This window comes from Sturnira hondurensis, unplaced genomic scaffold, assembly GCF_014824575.4.
Source record: "Sturnira hondurensis isolate 20B ecotype Veracruz unplaced genomic scaffold, ASM1482457v3 Scaffold0003681, whole genome shotgun sequence".
In the NCBI taxonomy this organism is placed as follows: domain Eukaryota; kingdom Metazoa; phylum Chordata; class Mammalia; order Chiroptera; family Phyllostomidae; genus Sturnira; species Sturnira hondurensis.
Window position 1 is genome coordinate 7,087,904 of NW_028076312.1, and position 21,262 is coordinate 7,109,165.

Below are 21,262 nucleotides of genomic sequence, written 5' to 3' on the forward strand. Positions count from 1 at the left end.
TTTATTCAGCAAAGAGCAGGTGGTAGGCCAAGTTCACCCTGAGCACAGCATCCCTTTAAACAACCCTGGGGAAACTGACTTCCCGTGAGAGACGGGAGGGACGGGGTAACTAACAGACAGCCGTGCTCTGTCGCAGGACTGTAACCGAGCTAAATGTCAGATCAGGATATGTGATTGGAACGGTGCTGTAGTTCAATCTCTGCCATGCGATTCACACTCGGTCAGGCCTGCAATGATTTATGATAAATGCTACCAGCTCTGTGCATCCTGACCTCTACCCTACTTTGGTCAATCACAATCATTCTGATCGGTAATCCTGCCTGATCAGGTCATGAAGATCTGAAGGTCTGAAAATTGAAAAACTATTAGAATTACTAAGAATTTCGTAATATGTCAAATTCTTTTTTGTAAGGCCTTTATACAGACCAACCAGAGCCAGTTAGAAAAGAGTTTGGGGGAGGATATAAGATCCCTTTTATATGAAAAATAAAAATAACTACCTAGAACTGAACACAAAAAAACTGCAAACAAATAGTATTAAAGCAACTGGTTAAGATTTGGGGGAAATAATAATAATAAATAAGATATAACAAAGACAAGACATGGAACCACAAAACTATGAGAAGAAAATGCCAGCAAACATTTATAGCGTCTTGAAACAAAACAAGAATTCCGTGTCACTCCTGCTGGGGTGACGCTCCACAGCCCCCATGAGCTCTCCTCCCCTTGCCACAGCCCTGGGACCCTGGGTCTCCCTGGTGCACTGTCTCCTGCTAAGCCTGGGAAGACAATGAAGCTTAAGCAGCAAGGCCCCTCCCTGACACCAGCCCTGGGAGGGCAGAGCGTCCTGGGCAGGAGGGAAGGCCAGGGTCCCACCTGGAAGCCTTACCGGGTTAGCTTTTCCGGTCAACTGCCGAAGGAGAGCTCACAAGGAAAAGGGGGGCTTGACTCTCCAAAGCATCGGTGATTTCTTGTGATTGCTTTTCTCATTATAAATATGCACGTTTGTATCTAATTCTGTAACTCAAAGTGGTATTTTTTTTTTTCTTAAAAAGAAAACCAAAATTGCCTAAGCATCGGGCCCCACAAAACCTGGGCACATCCCAGCTCACACACTTCTACTGCAGCCCAGCATGAGCGAGCTTTGGAGGCAGTGCTCGGTAAGTATTCATCTAACAGCCACACGTTTATTACACGTACATTTATGTAAAAGCACAACCTTTGAAATTAGACAGGCCCCTTTAAGCCCAAGTTCCTTTTCCTATAAAATAAGGATTACCATACCTTGCAAATTGGGAAGAACTTGATGAGATTAGGTTTGAAACATGCTAAGAACTACACCTAATACAAAGTAGTAAAACTTTAAATAGAAAGAAGGTCTGGAAAATATATGTTTAAAGTAGTTATTTCCAAATGGCAAGATGAGACTTTTTCTTTATTTTCTTTTGTTTATTTGTATTTTCTAATTTTTCTTTACTTTTTTTATTTGTATTTCCTAATCTCTCTGCAATTAGCATGTATTATTTGAGAAAAAGGGGGGAGTTATTTTGGGATGATCCTAATTAATATTAACTAGTTCTCAGTGTCAAATAGCTCTATAGAAAGAGCAGCTTCAAAGTGAACTGCCTTTTGGGAGCTGACCCATCACGCTGTCCCGTGGGACTGAACGAGCTGCCAATGGGTTGGGACCAGAGGCGCGGGCCTGGGTGTGGATCCTGGCTGGTCCTTGACCATCACCTTTGCAGAGCCCAGTGCTGTTTCAAATGGAGAAGAGAGAGAGAAGGTGTTCAGCCTACCAGCCCCTCACCTTCCCAGGCAATGGGACCTAGCATGACCCACACGCCCCCAGGGAACTCAGAACAAGACTGTTTGTGGTGATGACATCAGCTGGTAACTCTTCTTACTCAAACATTCCTCATCCGCAATTCTCGGTAGCTGAGATTTCTCAATATGATAGGTGTGATCTCTCAATGAAGGATGTTTCATGACAAGGCTAACTCTGATGTATCCGAGAGATATGTCAGGGCTCAAGTCCTCTTTCTGCCAGTTAACAGCTCTACAACCACACCACTCAGCTTCACTGAAACTGTTTGACCACCCATACTACTTGGATAGTAGTATTTAGCTGTATGCAGACATCAAAAGGATCAGGTGCACACATGCTCAAGCAAAGTGTCCTGCAAAGGTAGAGACCAAGGTGATGACACCCGTTAGCCATGCACAACAAAGGCAAGAGGACCCCGGTTCTCCTCCTCGGTAAACCAACCTGGGCTAACGGAGGAAGTTTCAATGCTGTTTCCTGCTCCACCCAGGGCAGGAGAAGACCCACAAGAATGCCCCAGAAATGAGAGTGTGAAACCAATGGCAACCCAGAAGCCACCCAGGGGAGGGGGTCTCTATCTATGTCAGTCAGGGCTTGATAACAGGGCTAAATCCAACACCTGCAGTTTAAGAGAAAAAAATCAGACTAACAAAAGCTCACTCTCGCTTTATCCACAGGAGGGGCCCACTGGGCATCGAGGCAGCCCACAGGAATGCCGCCACCACGGCCACAGACAGATCCACTCATCTTTCCTCTGTGAACTGCTCGCTCCAGAGCTGAGATTCCTGCCCTGACCGGTGTGGCTCAGTGGGTTGGGTATTGTCCCCACAAAGTGAAAGGTCGCCAGTTCAATTCCTGATCAGGGCGCATGCCTGGGTTCCAGGTTTGGTCCTACGCTGGGACGTGTACAATGTTTTCTCTCTCAGTTGATGTTTCTCTTCTTCTCTTTCTCCCTCCCTCCCCCTCTCTCTAAAAATAAATAAATAAAGTCTAAAAAGAAGTTTAAAGTTTCAAAGTTCCAGGGGGCTATTCTAGGAGGCGTACCTGTGACCAGCCAGGGTGAATGCCTGCCTGCCACCCAGACCACACCCAGAAGGGGTGTCCCCCACATGGACGTGACAGCAAAAGCCCAAACAAATGTGCAGTCTTCTGAACGCTTGGTTCCCACAGAAACGGGCCACACAGAGCTCAGGCTCCTCTGCAGACGGTGGCTGTTCACCACCTCTCCCTCCCCCCGAGTTGGCACAGAAAGAACAAGCTGGCCTGGGCAAGGACACTGGGGAAGTGGCAATCCCAGAGAGGGACAGCGTCAGGCCACTAACACCCTAGGTAAACGACAGGGGTCACTGTGGTGGTGGGACTAGAGTCGGGGCCCGCGGTTAGTCCAGTTAGTCACGTCTCTCCCTTCACTGACTCCACTTCCAACTTGGCCACATACGTCTGCCTCTCATGCCCGACACAGAAATTCCTATCAGGGACAGGATCTTATAGAACACAGAGGCGCGCACACTAGGAAATTAGGACTGTACTTGTGACTTGCACTCTACCGAAGGAAGCGGATGTCACTGAGGCCTCAGACCACCCCCGAGCTTGGTGCCAAACACTCCAGTGTCGATCTCCACCTGTGATCGCTTCAACCCACGCTCTTCCTCTGCCGAGCAGAAACACTTAGGAAATAAATGCACAACTCACGTCTCACCCTTTGTCCCCATTAAAAGTTTTGGTTTGGAAAGGCCGCAGTTGACCGGAAAGAGATGCCTTACTGAAAAACATCACACGTATGCACATTGCAACAATGATCTGGTGTCTCATGCCATACAGACGTGCAAGTCACTGGAAAATGAAATGAACTAAAGCTGAAATTCTTTTTCTCTAGCAGTTAATTAGCACAAATTATAAACTGGATTGTATTACTATCTACATGGTGTGTGCCTCGGACCATTACCACGCTAATAGTGTAGCAGGAGACCTGCCTAGCCAAGCCCAGACAAGTCAGAAGGACACAGTCCCTTTGCTGAGCCACTAGATAAGGAAGGGTGAGCAACTAAGTAACTAAGAAGTAAGAACAAAAGAACATTGTATGACCCTATCAACAGCCCTGCTTTCTCAGCAGCCCTGCTTTCTTGCTTCTATAAACCTGCTTCTGCCACATAGGCTTAGTAAAATCGCTTCCACATGCCACACTATATAAATAAGCCCCTGCCCGAGCTCGGGGCCCAGAATTTGGAGACTGCCTCCTCTGGGTCCACGTGCATAAATAAAGTTCCACTCAGTACACCCAAAAGTGGCTGAGTTGTTTTCTGTAACAATGGGAGTGACTTTGGAAATGTCTTCGGCCAATTCTCACGTGTCGAAGAAAATCTGACTTCTAAAGACATGCCGTTCCAATGATAAAGCACCCTTCTCCCATTATTTACTCCAGTCGGTGGTTTTTACTCCTTAGAGAAAAGACTATACGCAGGGTACAGGTATTACTGTGTCCATCACCACTGTAGATCATGAAGCAAAAACTCACTGCAACTTTTCAATGGCTGACATTGCCATGCCAATTTCTTAGAGAAGTCGAAAAATGGAAAGCTGATGGAAGCAGATGCTCTATGGCCCTCGGAGAACGAGTTAGATGTCTACTAAAATGTAGAGGCCACCCACAGTGGCCTCCAGGAATACCAGTCATCAGTTCCTCACATTAGTACAGGCTCTGCAGATCACAGCTGTGACCGTTTGGAAAGCGCTCATACAAGTGATCAATCCCTCCTCACTCACAACCTCCCTCTGAAGCAGGTGTTCACGCTCCGTTTTATAGATAACGAGTTGACACCCTGAGAGAAAATGATGCTCTGACAGATACTGTTTTGGTCCCTGGGGGCTTCTTGGAGCCCCCAATCCACGGGTCTGCCTATGGGTCGTTTCACTTCAGTGAATAATTTGGTTAGTTTCTTGTTGAGGTGTTTAAGGTCAGGGTAAGAGAACTCACTATGAATTCCAGTGAAGGTCACTGGGGGTGACCACGGCATCCATCAGTGTGGGAGATTTTCATTTAAACTCCTTGTGGTCTCTTGTGAAACAAAATGACAGGCAAAGGCCACACTCTGGAGGGAGGGAGGCCAGCACAGGTAGTGAGGGTCCCCGAGTACCATGCTCTTCTACCGGCGGGATTCCTCTGTTCTGCAGCAGACTTTTAATGCGCCTGTATGTACAAAACTGGGCCATCATCCCTGCGCTTAAGAAAATCTAGAAGAAAAACTAAGTCACACAGGTGAATGGGGAAAACACTGCCTTACAGTTTGCATTGGCTCCTTTCCTTCACCCTATGAACTCTCCTATCCTTGAAAAAGGAAAAGGAAACGCTGGCTGGCTGGTGTCGGCCTCTTGTCACTGCCCTTTCTCTCTTTGCGTCTCCACCAAGCATTTTGATAGCACTGCCTGTACCTAGTGTCTCCTGTGGGGGCAACTTCATCCACAAAGCAAGCCCACCCCCCCCCCCCCGCCCCGCCCCATGCCACAGGTGAAAGTAAACACTACCAAGACATGATCTGCTTGGGGAGGAAAGGTGGCCTATCCCTCAAAGGGGGAGGGCCCAGAGCCCCCTGCTCAAGGGGCTTTTATTGGGTTCATTTGCACAAGAATACAGGTAAGGATTAAACAATAGATAGCATTCAGAGAACTATGAGGGCTTATTCTCAGTCAGGGTCAGATAGCTAAAGAGCCATAAAACTTTGATGAACAAACTTCTTGCTTGGACACTTATCATTTAAATGAGAGTATTCTAAACAAAGCAAGTTTCACAGGATTTTTACATATTCTTTCTTAGGCCTGATTTACCCCGATACCCGCCCTTTCCAGCACAGAGCTGCACCACCTTCTCCTTCACAGGGTTTTAGGCTTAAGTGGATTAGAGCCAGGCAGCACTTCTCCCAGACAGAACTTCGGTTTTGTCACAATAGCTGGGGGGACGAGGGTCCATCGCCCCCTCTTTGTCGTAGCCACCCCCACCCCACCCCCACCCCCAGGTCCTTCCATCATGGCCTCCCAAGTGATCGTGTCTGGCCTACGTTGTCCCTCTCTGAGGGGTCGTATCCACCATGAATATCAACCATGCTTTGGGGGTCGGCACCATGCTTTGGGGGCAGGAGAAGAAGCAGAAGCAGTACTTGCTACCAGAGACAAGCTTTGTCTCCTGTAGCCCGAAATCCAGAGGTTGCTCACTTAGCCACAGGAGGCAGTTACAATTCCTGAAACCAGGCAGGGCAGTTCCCAACAGTCTTCACCTCATCATCATGATTAAACCTCTCCTGGTGGCCCTGCAGCCTGACTCCCTCCCTCCCATTCCAGCAGGACTGCCCTCGCCCAGCCAGCTCACCCGGCCCACTGCTCTGCAGACCTCGAGAACACTGTTCCACTCAGCGCACGCCTAGTGGATGGGCCGAGACAGACTCCAACGGGCCACGTGATTTATGGGGAGCAGTGCAGCCTCACTCTGTCAACAAGTGATCAAGTCTTTCATTTAGAAGCCACTGTTAAAAGTTCATCAGAAGCTCCTATTAGGGTGCGGCAGTTCTAAAACATGTCAAATTCTTTGGCAGTTCCCTCATCAACAGGGACAGTCCACAGTCCCTAGCCCTTCGGCATTGGCCCACCAACAGAGCCCAGCAGAAGTAATGCCATGAGACTGCCGAGGCCCTCATGGAGACCACATCATAGCTTGCCACCTGCTTCTCTCGGGTGATCACTCTTAGAGCCCAGCTGCCATGGTCTGAGGAAGCACAGGCACGTCCTGGGGTGTCTCGCGTGGAGAGGAGCCAAGGCTCCTGGCCCTCAGCCCCCATCGAGCTCCCAGTCTACAGCCAGTGCCAACTCCCCAGCCATGTGCATGGCCATGTGGGAAGAGGACTCTCTAGCCCGCCCCCCCTGCCCTCCCATCCCCCTGACCCTTCCGTCCTTCTGCTGAACCACTCGGCGAATGTACAGAACGTGCACGTCTCCCATGCCAAGCTCTGACCAAACTCCCTACTTGTGGATTCAGTAAGTGACTGTTGCGGCTTTGATCCACTGCGGGGAAGGTTTGCCGCCCAGCAACAAACGACTGGTGCACAAGACCATAGCAGACTCTGGCTTCTCTGTAAAAATTCTAGAAGAAATATGGAGAGAATTTCCTATTTTTTAATCTATTATATAAAATACAAAACTATATTTTAGAGTGCTACAGGTACAAGTTTACCAGAGCCTGAAAACTGTGTTTTAAAAAAAGGTCACAAGCAGTTATTTTCTAACAGGTTTCCTGGATTGGGTAATTAATATATGAGTACTTTTGGAATCAATGTGTAAACTAACAGAAAATATGACTTTACATCTTGTCTTTCCACATGAGAGCACCAACTGCATCTATAGCCAGGTAATGCTGTTTTTAAATCTTTATTATCCAGAGATCTATATTTTTATAAATGCATCAATTTTTCTAGTCTAATCCAGGGCCCAGGACACAGATTTCTCTACTTTGGGTCTGAACTCACTATTTCTGCGAAGGAGACCTGGTGGGAGCCACCGCAAGTGTGATAACGACAACTAATCAATAGCAAGCGGCTCACAGTTCTCCTAACTCAGGATTTGGCTACAGTTTGCCAAGATGGAAAACAGAAACCATATGTAAAATAGCCTTTTCCTTTACAAGCAAAGCCCACTTGTAATAACCTACATGAGATATTCAAATTTGCTTGATCAGAATGGCGCTGTTTAAAAATACATGGCTGGAGTTCACATTTGCAGTGTGCAGATGAAAAAATAAAGATACTCTGAATTAATAATTAATATGTGGCTGAAATCTAGAAGGGAAGGAGGTGGTGTGTTATGCATACTACTGAACCCTTTTCATCAAGCCCTGGGTCTTCCTATGGGCCGTTTGGTTCGATGGACGACTTGGGAAAAGAGGCAAGTGTGCTGGTGAGGGGTCAGGGAGCAGGGCTAAGGGACCCACGACGCTGCCACAGTCACTAAGGAGGGTCACACATCCATCAACGTGGGGGCCGATCTTATTCAATGCATCCCTGGTTTACTGTGAAACAAAATGCAGGCAACAGGCCACGCACCGGGGTAGAAGGAGAGGTCTGGCATGGTGGCAAACGCCCAACAGCGCAGGCGCTGGGTCCCAGGTGCCCCACCAAACCTCCGGGGGGTCCTGGCACAGCGGTTGGCTGGCCCTGCGGGGGCTCCCTCTCCAAATGCCCAGAGTGGGGGCTCACGGCCTCAGACAGCACACACCAGCCTCGGCCAGCAGGGGCGTTTGTGCCAAAAGGGGGAAATCCTCAAACCAATATAAACAGGACCCAATTAAAAAATAATAACTCACTAATTTATTTTCACCAGAGAATAAAATTTAAGAAAGAAATTTGTATGACCAAACACAAATTCCACAGGCGTCTAATGGTCTGGCCCACTGACAATGGCAGCTGTGGGTCCTGCCGATGGTCCCGGCCTGGCCAAGACTGTCAGGCCGGGGAGGACACCAACAGCTGAATCACCAATGACCTCCACTGCTGCCTCTCAGCCATGTGCCTTTACCTAGTTGGGTGACCTCGTTAGGCCTCAGTTCCCAGGCTGCAGGATGGAGATAAGAACACCTGCCTCTGTGAACGGCCAAGGCGCCAGGGCAGAGGCTCCCCAAGTGGGGCCCAGGGCCAACAGCATCAGGACAACCAGAAACTGGTGAGAGGTGCAAACCACCAGGCCCCACTCCACACCTGCTGCATCGGAAACGGAGTGGGAGGCCACAAGTGAAGGAGCTGTCTGCATTTTAGCAAGCCCTGGAGGTGATTCTGAGTCACACTGAGAACCCCAGCACAACTCTTCTGAAAGCACAGGGCCTGGCATATATTAATGGTTCCATAAATGATAATTACCATGGTGACAAACAGCTGAATTCAGCTGAGCTCACCCCTTCTCCACCACAAAAAAACGATGTTCTACCTACAGTGGATTCAATCTCTGGAATGATGACAACGGAGATGGTCATGATAACAAGAGGGATGATGACAAATGACAGTCTTTCTAAATAGAGTGACCAGAAAGGGGGCAGAGACCAGAAGATGCCCTAATTCATGGCTGAGAAGTTATATGAGTAACTCAGAGAAGCGCTGCTTCTGTAGCTGTCCGGGGCAGAAAGGCATGAAAGAACACTTTCTCTACAGAATTTTCCTTTAGATTACTACTCACGGCCACAGAACTCTTCGTCACTCATCCAGAGAGTTTCAACCACTCACTCACAGGGCGGTTTCCGGGAGTTTTGGTCGGGGGCCAGCTGCTGAGCCTTCACACGGGGTAGGACTCTAACGGAGTGCCTGCATTCTGGAAAGGATACCACCTCCCCCGGGTGTGCCTGAGCCTCCAGTCACCCCACACACACGCAGGGTTCTCGGGCACCAGACTTGGAAAACCAGATAAGGCCAATGTTCCAGGCTCTTTACCCCTCTGTGAAGTCTGGCTCTATGCCCCAGTGGGGTCCATTAGCCTATGGCCTCCTGTCAGCACAAGGGAGTCTCCCCAATCCAGCCCCAGACTTGTGCCCCTGTGCTGATGGTTTGCCCGTGTGCAATCTGATCCACTCCCTGCCCTTCCCCCCACTTCCCCAACCCCTCACCCCACTCCCCAGGCAAACTACCTTTCCAGACACACTTGCCAACTAGCTCTAGCTAGGTTTAGCTGGAAGACAGAAAGAAAGGAAGGAGAAAGAAGGCAGAGCATTTTTTCCCCTTTGCACTCTCTGCTTTGGATAGTACCTCCAGCAGTGGCTTTGTCTTCCACAGGGTTCCACTCCCACCAGACAGGCCTTCCCTGATGGTCCCAGCTGCTTCTGGGAGCTTCTGTGTAGACTCAGCTCCTAGCCTCTGGCAGCAACACCCCACCCTCCTTCTCTTTTTTTCCATCAGCCTCAGAGGTGTTAGTGGTTTCCTGCTATTGGTAAATCGCTGGATGACCTCATCGTCCCCTATTTGGCTTTCAAATCTTCCAAAGACTTTTGTAACTAAGTCCTTGCATTTAAAGGTTTTCTGTTTGACTCCACGGGTGATGACTAATGCCGTCTCCTCTCACATCTTCAGCCTGGAGCATGCCTTACCTGATGCTTGCCCTACTGAGTCAGCTCCCTATCCAACGCTTTCCCTGGGGCTGTTTTCTCCTATGGGGAGTCCTTGCTCTCATTTAGGTCTTCAGTTCTTACCTGTCTGTGATCACCAGTTTTGATACCAGCCCATGCAACTGTGCCCCAACACCAGCCCCAGCCCTGACCACCCAGACTTTGACACCCGTCTAACCCCAAGCACTATAGGGGACTGACATTTGCCACTTGCCTGTCCTTGAACTCTGTAACTAAGTTAGCCTGCAGACTGAGGTTCTCAATAAATATTTTATACTGCAAACTTTTTCCAGGAACAACCATATACCATTAATCACTAAGTTAATCAGGCAAAAGTAAATTTGCCATTTGAAATAACTATCCAACTGGCTCCCAAACTCACCTGATCTTTTCACAACATCCCACTTTCTTTTGGCTAAAAGATACCACAGATGAACCAACTAGAGTCAGAACACAGTGTTCCAGAAACTGATGATGCTATTGGCAACTACTCATAAATGCAGTAAATACAGTATTAATGACTACACTTGTGTGACGGCTTTTGTTTTGCAGAGAGAGCTGCCCCCACTTCAAGTCTTGCATGCCAAAAGAAATCACTGAATTATCTTTAATGACCAACCTTAGAAAGGTCAACTCTCTTAATTAATTTTTCAAAAAGTTAAACAATCAAAACAGAGACAACTGCACATAACAAAGACTGTGGCGTTGATGACTCGGGACTGGAGCCAGGACTGGCAGACACAGCAAGTCCCCTGGGCAGACAAGCACTATATTTATACGTGTTGCATTCTGCACCACAGCTCCTGGAGCGTCCGAGAGGCCTTCTAGCACAGGAAAGGAATGGGTTTCCTTAATGTCAAATAAGCACCAGAAGGGATTGCTTCCTTCATGGGTGCTTTTGAGTCCTTCTGTAGTTGCTCAGCTATTCCCAGTTCTCCCTTAAGCAACTGCAGGCAACTGTCTTTTAAAAAAGCACATTAATAAAAAGAAGAAGGAGGCACCAACTTACGGGATTTTTTCTGAAACAATCCATTGCACAAACCCACAAAGTCCCCCCGAGTTTGTGCTGTGATGCCTGTACAGCAAATACTGTGCCCAGAGGCACCAGGCCTGCAAAGAGCCCGAGCCCCTCCCACCTGCCAAGCCCGGGGGGACCAGACACCATGAGAAGCTTGTGGGCCAAAATAGTACCCTGTCTTGCTTTGCAGTTGAGTGCTTATGCAGTTGAGCATTTTAACATCACCTAACATTGTGAACAGTGACGGGAAGTCCCAAGCAAGCCTAGCTATAGAAACATTGCTTCAGCACACTTTCAAAGTACGTTGCTACTTTTTTTTCCCCTAAAACCATTGCCTTAATTTCAAGTTTCTACAGAATTGGAAATAATTTAAGTCCTAATAACTTAATTTCAAAAATAAGAATTGGGACTCCTATTATTTTTCCCACTCAAGTTTCTGGACAATTTCATCCCTGAACATTTACAAAAGGGAAAAATTTCAATAAGAAAATTTTAGCATGGGAGGGGTCTCACCTGCTTCTTGACTTTGCCACTATCTAGTTATGTTACCATGAACGTATTTCATAATCTCTCTCTGGCCTCATTTTCTTCCTTGTAAACAGGTGGTTGGTCCCTCTGAGGCCCAAAGTGTTCCTATTAAAACGACTGTACAACTACTTCAAAAAGATATGTACACCTGTGTTCACTGCAGCTCTATTTATGATGGCCAAGGTAAGGAAACAAAGTGAGTGTCTGCCGATGGAACGACAGATAAAGAAGATGTGATACACACACACACACACACACACACACACACACACAATGGAATGTGACTCAGCAATAAAAAGACAAAATCCTTCCATTTGCAATGACGGGGATGGACCCTGAGGACATTGTGCTAAGTGAAATGAGTCAAGGTGGCAAAGACAAATACCAGAGGACAAATTCACTAACATGTGGAACATTAAAAAACAAAAACAAAAAAGAGCTCATAGAGGCAGACAACAGGTCAGTGGTTTCCAGAGGGGACAAGGGGTAGAGGGAGGGCAAACCAGCTGAGGGGGGTCAGCCAGCTGTGTGGTGACAGGCGGACACTGAACCTGGGGTGGGGAACATGTCGAAGTGCATGCAGATGTCAAGCTGTGGTGTTGTGCATGTGAAACACAGAATGTTATACACCAATGTCACCTCAATAACAAAACTAAAAATAAACTAAACAGCTATCCAGTTGTCTCCAGAATAATAACCTAACAAATCCAGATCTTAATGCGAGGTAAATATGAAGCATCTAAATAAAACCTCTGGCCTTAGATTTCTAAAGTATTTTGGAGGCTGCCTTCCAGCTTGGGCAGAGACTGGGAATATAAGCACAACAACGACGTACAGACAAAGGCACCTGTGTGATTCTGAGTAGCGTCCGGAAGTCACTAAGGCTTCACAGGATGTAATGCACATGCTTTTTTTTAATTTGGAGTCAAAAGCTTTTCCCTTCAGTGCAGAGGAGTTTGTAATATTTCTAAGTGATCCAGCTTGGCAGCATCTGAGGAAGAAAAAAGCCAAACGTTACACTACGTGGGCCTTCCCCCGTCACACAGCCATTAGCACCAGTGAGAAATGATGGCACTGTTCAGGGTTAGTCATAGCTCCCTCTTAATAAAATAAAGAATGAGACAGAAACGCACTCTGAATATAAATCTGTAAAGGCTTTAAAGATACAAGACTAGTAGCAAAATACACACACACATATACATAAGCCTGTAGCCTTTTTTTTTTAATGTGTACAAAGTACTGCTATGGCTCCTACTGAGTGTTGCCTTTTCCCAAGCCATTATGAATAATTAGGTACCCTGCAGTCCAGGTCATTGTCACCAGGAATTTGGGGACCTTAGATGTGAAAAAGACTCTGTCTCCAACTCAAGTTTTATACAATCTGTCCTGAACACTACTATCCAACCTCCGGCATAACCCAGTGAAGCGACACATTGTGCGTCGTATTTAAGTCACCTACCCTCAGACCGACCAGTTAGGCATTTCCCTAATTTAGGTCTAGAAACAAGAGAAAAAAATAACACTTTTTTAGCCCCTGATGCCCAGTATGCCCAAAACATCTTAATGTTTTTTTATCACCCCCATCGTAATGCATACCAATAACAGTAACAGTTTTGGGGATGAGTATTTTTAATGTGTTATCAAATACTTTGGACATAAAAAATATATAACAACCCAAAACAAGGTAACCCTGCTTAAACAGCACTCTGGGCAGGGGCCAGCAAACTCTGCTCGTAAAAGGCTGACCAGTAACTATTTTAGTTACTTACAAAGAGTAGGGACTTTCAGGGCAAGAGAAAACCTGTGGATATTATGTAGGTACTCATACAATCAGAGAGCACACAAGTGTCCTCAAATTTGTTGTTGACAAAATTCAAAGATAGTAATAACAACCGGACATAGCACAGATCCACTAATGAGGAAGAGCACAGTTCTTTGGGGAGGGTGACGTCTCACTTCACCGAGGTTCAGCGCCGCCGCTCCCTGCCCTCGGACGGGCTGTAAATGTCCATCTGCAGGAGCCCTTCTGAGCTCATGAGCAGCGCAAAGCAGGCAGCGGGCCGGGTCTGCCCAGAGCTGTGAGTCTGCCCATTTACAAACTGTTTCACTAATCATGTATCCAACTGATGATATTCATTATATGCCTTCGGTTATTCTTTCAAAAAATATTTGTTCGCCATGAACCATGTGCCAGGTGCTTCACTAGAACATGGGGGGACAGAAACGGGCCAGTCGGGGGCCCTGCACCGGGGATACAGCGTGACTTACAGACAGGCCTGCCCCCAAAGGGTGTGTGTGTGCTTGGAAGCGTGTATACTAAATGCGGTGCAAGAGGTGGTTATGAGTCTGCTGAGGGCGGGCAGCACAAGGAGGAAGTGGTCCCCTTTGTTTGCCACAGCTGGTGGTTAAGCACCCACAGGCCAGAAGGAGAACTGCCTTCAGACGGTGTGCCATTTGCTAGCTGCATAACTCTCTTAAGATATGCAACCGCTGTGTGCCGCCGTTTCTCAACTGTAAGATGAGGGTGATACCAACGCTGCCTCCCCTGCAGGCACCACAAGAGGGTTGTGAGAACTCAGCAAATTAATTCACGCAGTGCATCCCGGACAGTAACTGGTACACAGGAAGTGCGGGCAAATGTTAGCTGCTCTCATTATGACTGAGAGGGTCGAGTGAACTGCATCTTAGCTGGTAAGTGGGAATTTCCCAGGAAGGCAGGTGGCAGGAGAACCTTCCAGGCAGAAACCAGGGCCGGCCAATGAAGACAAGCATGAAAAGCAGCCCGGAGTGGTCTGGTGTAGCTTGCAAGTGAAGGAGGCTGAGAGGCAGGAGATGAAGAGGATGAGAAGGGATCGCAGAGGGCTTGTATGTGCCATTCATAGGACTTGGCCCCTGATGCCACACACAAGGGGACACAGAGTTTTAAGCAGCTGAGAACATGAACAACACGTGACCTAACAACAGAGAGAAGGATGGTCAGGAGGAGGCAAAGATGAGGACAAGATGGGTAAGGGGCTTCGAGGACCAATGACCACAGCCCTGGAAAAAGAAAAATGGTGGTGAGGACGCAGAGGAGATGAGGACTTGGAAGCCACGAGAGACACTTTCAGAGTCATAGTGGCCCTTCCCTGTGGGTCACAGGGGAATGAGGAAGAGTTGGGAATGATGCCCAGACCTCTGGCCTTGATCGGTAGGACTGACCCTCCATGATGGGAATCCAGGCAGGGGAACAGTAATGAACGTGGAGGGACCCAGACCCTGGGAGCATCCAGCCGTATCCCTGCAGGATAACAAGGCACCAAATCACAGGGCCAGGCAGCAGCAGGATGGAAGACTAACAGTCAGTAAAACCTGGAGACGGGACCAAGTGTGGCTGGGGCAGGGACATCAGAGAGTGGGTGGCACTGTCCCTCCCGGGAATGGAGGGCCAGCAAGTGCCACACTGCTGGCCTTGCTGCCTCAAGGCCCTCAGCAGGGCGGAGTGGAACTGGAGGTATGAGCTCACTTTGGGACACGCTGACTTTAAGGATCTCAGAAGGTTGTAAGGAGTCAGAAGTTCAGAAAAGGAGGTCCAGGAATACAAATTCTAGGGTCATCACAGGAAGCTCGTGGTGGGTGTCCCTCCCGGGGAGAGGGAGGAGGATTAAAGGAAGGGGAGACGGTGGGCACTGAGAGAACTACCTGAAGAGGAAGGGAAATCAAAAGGATACAGCATCCCAGGAACCAAACAGGAAGGTCAAGAGTTGGTTCAGCCACTACGGAAAACAGTCTGGAGGTTTCTCAAAAAATTAGGAAGATAGGCACTGTATGATCCAGCAATCCCTCTGCTGTGTATCTACCCCAAAATTTGAAGACATTTAGTCTCCAAGATACATGCACCCCTATGGTCACTGCAGCATTATTCACAGTGGCCAAGACGTGGGAACAACCAAAGTGTCCCTCTGTAGATGACCCGATGAAGAAGATGTGGTCCACATACACTACAGGACACTCCTCAGCCAGAAGATGAAACACTGCCATCAGTGACAACATAGACAGACCTCGAGAATATCATGCTAAGTGAAATAAGTCAGTCAGAAAAAGCTAAGAAGCATATGATTTCACTCATGTGTGGGATATAAAACTGAAACTCACAGACACACACAACCATGTGGTGTTACCAGAGGGAAGGGAGGTGGGGGCAGTAAGGGGTAAAGGAGGTGAAATATATGGTAATGGAAGATGACTCGACTTTGGGTGGTGGGCACACAATGCAATATGCAGAGCATGTACCTTAGAAATGTGCCCTTGAAACCTATATAATCTTTCACTATAGAGTGAGCTTATAGGATATGATACAACACAAATCTCAGATCAAGTAAACCTGTGCCTAGCATTAATTGTTGCATGAACAAATTGCTTCAAAAATGATAGCGTCTGTTATTCGCACTTTCTATAAGGTCAAGAAAACGTGGTTTGCTGGGTGATTCTGTCTCAGGGTCTCGCCTGAGCTGGGGAGGCCTGCGTCTAGGGCGGCTCACTGGGATGGCTGGCAGTGGCACTGGCTGTCAGCAGGAGGCCTCAGCTCCTTGCCCCAGGGACCTCTCCCCCGAACCACGTGAGTGTCCTCAGGACATAGCGGCTGGACTCCCCCAAGGCTAGCGAGCTAAGGGAGCACGCTGGAGGTGCTGATGTTGTCCATGACGCAGTCTGATAAGTCCATCATTTCTACTGAGTCGCACATACAGTGTAGGAGGGGACTCTGCCGGAGTATGCGCTCTGGAGAGTGGAGACGGGCAGGTCTATCCACATAACCATATTCACGTGCGCACATCCCACCGGCACTAAACACATCTGCTCGTTGTGGCGAAAGAAAATCATTCAAAGTGTGACTAAAACCCTTTTTAACCTTATTAACCAATGTCACCCTAATAAACCTAATAAAATTTTAAAAATCAATTTTAAAAAGCAAAACAAAGCGAGAATGGGGATCAGTACTGTCAGATGCTGCAAGCAAGTCAAGGAAGACGGAGGCCCAGAGCACCTCCGATCGCTAACTGGAAGGTCATGGCAAGGAGGTCGGAGAAGTTCGCAGGGGGGCTCGAGCTGCAGGGGGTAGAGAGTGAATGGGCGGCTGGAACCCCACTTCTTTTTTTTAAAAAGATTTTATTTATTTATTTATTTTTAGAGGGGAAGGAGAGAGGGGGAGAAACATCAATGTATGGTTGCCTTTTTGTGCATCCCCTGCTGGTAGTTAGCCTGCAAGGAACCGGTTTGCAACCCAGGCATGTGCCCTGACTGGGAATCGAACCGCGATCGTCTGGTTCGCAGGCCCGCGCTCAATCCACTGAGCTACGCCAGCCAGGGCTGGAACCCCACTTCTGAGCATGTCCGAAGGAAACGAAAACACTGTCTCAGAAAGGCACCCACACATCCGTGTTCACTGCGGCACAATTCACAATAGCCAGGACGCAGAAAGAACCTAAGTGCCCATCCACAACAAATGGATAAAGAAAACACAGTAGGGACACTGAGGGCATTACACCAGGTGAAAGAAGTCAGGCAGAGAAAGACAAATACCTGATGTTCTCACTTACACGTGAGTCTAAAAACACCAGACTCACAGAAACAGCAAGTAGGATGGAGTTGCCAGGAGCTGGGTTGTGGGAGAACGGCAGCTGTTGTTCAAAACTTAAGAGCTTCCCGTTATTAGATGAGTAAGTGGGGAGTCTACCGTACAACAGGGCGACTGTGATCAGCAACACTGTACCACATACCTGACAGTTGCTAAGACAAGGGATCTTGAATGTTATAACCACGCACACACACAATTGGAATTGGGTGAGGGGATGAAAGTGTTAACTAACCTTACTGTGCCATCCATTTGTAACATATACATGTATCAAATGATCACACTGTCTACCTTAAACATACATACATTGTACGTCTACAACATCTCAATGAAGCTGGAGAAAAGCTAACCTGGGGGAGGGTAGCCCCGCGCAGTGCCCACTGCTACTCCTGGTAAGGCCCAGGAGTCTGCCCGCGGTCCCTCAACTAGAAAGCAGGAAAGCTGGAATTCAGCTCCGTGACTTCTGGCTGCAAGATCAGTGCTCCGTAACACTTGGAAATATCACGCTGTGGATTAGGATATGGGAGGAAACCCACCACTAGAAACAACAGGAATATTAACAATAATGTACACTTGTTAGTGTTTTTAGCTTTTCCAGAGCAACAGAATTAATACTCAAGTGGGCACGTAGCACGAGGCAATATTCCATCCACATCCACACAGCCCTTCCATAAAGACACTTACATTGTACAGAAGTAGAATTGACGCTCACAGGCTAAGTAACCTGCCCAGGAGGCACGGGGATTAAGCAGAGGAAATGGGATTCAAAAAGAAGGTAATACAGAGGCACTGCTGATACAACTTTAAAAGTTAGGGAGGTGCCACACACCTTTTAAGGTGTTTTTCTTTGTCAGAAAAACAAAGACAGAAAATAACAACTGGTGGCAAGGATTTGGAGAAACTGGAACCCTTGGGCACTGTTGGCACTGTTGCTATGGGAAATAGTGTGGCAGTGCCTCAAAAATTAAAAACAGAATTACCATATGATCCAGCAATCCTACTTCTGGATATATAGCCCCCAAAATTGAAAGCAGTGTTTCAAAGAAATACTGTTTGTACATCTGTTCATAGCAGCATTATTTGTAACAAATAATAGACAAAACTCAAGCACTCATTTGCAAATGAGTAGGTAAACAAAATGTGGTCCATCCATACTATGAAATATTATTCAGCCTAAAAGGGAAGGAAATTCTGATGCATGCTACAACAGGGTGAATTTGGAAAATATTATGCTAAGTGAAATAAGCCAGTCGCAAAGGGACAAACCCTGCATAATTCCACTTCTATGAGGTATCTAGAGTAGAAGTTCATAGAGCCAGAACAGAATGGTGGTTGCCAGGGGTTGGGGGCAGGGGGGTGAGGAGTTACTGTTTAATAGCTGCAGAGTTTCGGTTCTGCAAGATGAAGGCCTCCGGAGATGGACTGTGGCGATAATTACACAATGTGAATGTACTTAAAGCCACTGAGCGGCACCCAAAAATGGTTCAAGAAGATAAACTCCGTTATGCGTTTCACCACAGTTAAAACAAAAACGTAGGTAGGCATTACTTCTCGTTTTAAAATGAGAACTAAGGCACAAAAAAGAGAAGGCATTTTTTCTTCTTTTTCTTTTTTCATTGAATTTATGAGGGCGACATTGGTTAACAAAATTAGATAGGTCTTAGGTGTACAATCCTATAGTACCCCATGTTTACATTGTATGGTGTGCTCATCACCCCAAGTCACCTCTCCTTCCACCCCCATTTGTCCCTGCTGTTTCCTCTTCCACCTGCCCTCCCCCCTCTTTCCCTCTGGTAATCACCATATTGTTGTCTGTGACTAAGCGTTTTGTTTTTGTCTTTGTTTCCTGGGTTTTTTGGGTGGGAGTCTGCTTAATCCCTTCGTCTTTTCACCCTACATTATATAAACCCCTGACTGCAGCTGTGGGCTGAGAACCTAACCCTCCTGCTTCCAAGCCTGTGATCACATTGGACAATGTGATGTGATGCACAAACCCATACATGGGTTTGCCTTCAACTTTGACTCGAATTTGAGATTAAACAAGTCTTTATAACTTGTTGCCATGGTTCTTCCTCATGTCTAAACCTTGCTGAATCATCTTTCTTATTTGCAGAATCACACTAGTTTCCTTCCTTCTCTGTGTTTCATGATGCTATTGATAGTGCTTTTTACATTCCTACCCAACCTGAATAGACAGGCTGTGGACCATACAACAAAGCCTTTCTCACCATCATGCGCGAAGAGCCTACTATGTGACCCAAAGGGTGAATCTTTGGTTAGAAGCTCTGAACCCCACTACACCTCATGCTGCCAATAACTAGGCTTAAACCATCCCATGTCCCCATCTTTTCCTGTCATCGTCTTTTCTAAAATTTTGAAAGGCAAAAATTTAACAAGACCAAAAAGTATAAATGACTGGACTACCAGAAGCTGTCAACCTGGAGAAGGCAATCAACTGCTACCTTAGAAATAGACACAACTTCCTTGAAGCCCTGTAGGTGGCGCCCCTGAGGCGAGGTCCCACTCTGGCAGAGATCAGGCACCGCCCACCAATAGCCCTCCTTCCCTTCTTCCTTAGTAACAAACCGCCTGTATTTTTTCCTGAATTTATTAGGGTGACATTGGTTAATAAAAGCATACAGGTTAATAAAAGCATACAGGTTTCCAGTGTACAAGTCAACAGAACATCATCCACACGCTGCACCATGCACTTGCCACCCCAAATGAGGTCACTTGCTGTCCCCACTTACCCCTTTTGTTCACTTCCGCCTCCACCTCCCCTTCCTCTCTGTCACTACACTGCTGTCCACCTCTATGCATCATATACATATATTTTTGCTTAACCCCTTCACCTTTTTAATCAATTCCCCCAACCCCTCCCCTGTGATAGCTGTCAATCTTTTCTATGTATCTGTGCTTCTGATTCTATTTTGTTTGTTAAATTATTTCGTTGATTAAATTCCACATATAAGTGAGATGATATGGTATTTGTCTTTCTCTGCCTGGCTTACTTCACACAGCATAATAATTTCCAGGTCCATTCACAAGAATAAACTCAAAGTGGATAAAAGACTTAAATGTAAATTGCAAAACCATAAAAATCCTAGAAGAAAACATAGGCAATAAAATCTCAGACATCTCTCTTTGCGATATTTTTGCCAATATATCTCCTCAGGCAAGGGAAACAAATGAAAAAATAAACAAATGGGACTACATCAAACTAAAAAGCTTTTGCAGAACAAAAGAAACCATTGACAAAATGATAAGGCAACCCACTGCATGGGAGAACATATACACCAACAATCCATCTGATAAGGGGTTAATTTTCAAAATGTAAAAGAACTTATGCAACTCAACACCAGAAAGAAAAACAACGCTATTAAAAGATCATCTGTATTTTTAAGAGGGGCAAAATGCCCAGAGAAAATTATCTTTTCCAACATCCCTTGAAGATAGAGATGGTGAGTAGGCACTAGAAGTCCTTAGGTGGGATTTCTAGGAAGAAATTTTAAAGTGCACTTGTCCATCAATTTGCAGGTACCCTTTCAAAATATATTTGATTGATTGTGCTATTATAGCTGTCCCAATCCCCCCCCTTGCCTCTCCCTCCCAACCTTCATTCTTCTCCCTTCGGTGATCCAGACGTGATGGCTGGAGCTGCAGTGGCCATGTTGAGCCCGTGAAGAAAGGAAATCAGGCAAGAGAATCTCAGTTACCTTCATATCCTTACGACACCAAAACTATGCCAGCAACTGTCTAACTCTAGTCTCCCCATTACGTTAAGGAAATAAGCCTCCAGGAGTTTAAGACCATGCAGTGGAATGGGTGGGGTTAGCCAGTATCTGTTACTGTCAACCAACTGCAATGCCTAAGAGGGCATATTTAGGATACTGAAAAGATTCTGCATCTCTGTGAAGTAAGACATTTAATTTGCTATAAATATTAATAAATGTTACTGGATGATGATGATCATGATGATGACATTAACCTTATGAAGCGTATCCTCGCTGGCATGCACTGAGGCACAGAACGATTAAGTAATTTACCCAAGGTCTCACGGCTACTAAGTGGTGAGGCTGGGCTTTGAATACAGGCAGACTGGCTCCACAGTCCATGCTTTAACTACAAGACAATTATATCAAGCACAACAAACTAATA

The 21,262-nt window shown here is 46.8% G+C and overlaps 1 protein-coding gene across 2 annotated transcripts in view; it reads right to left on the bottom strand.

The window, feature by feature from the left end:
- The window catches only part of CSGALNACT1 (chondroitin sulfate N-acetylgalactosaminyltransferase 1), a 319,616-nt gene that overhangs the window by 249,800 nt on the left and 48,554 nt on the right, over positions 1-21,262 (bottom strand). The window contains exon 1 of one of the 2 annotated variants that reach the window (XM_037042128.1): positions 9,592-9,701. The exons of the other annotated variant lie outside the window; for it this stretch is intronic. The gene's annotated coding sequence lies outside the window, so the exon portion shown is untranslated. Of the gene's footprint in view, positions 1-9,591; positions 9,702-21,262 lie in introns of those variants that run through there. 2 annotated transcript variants of the gene reach the window in all.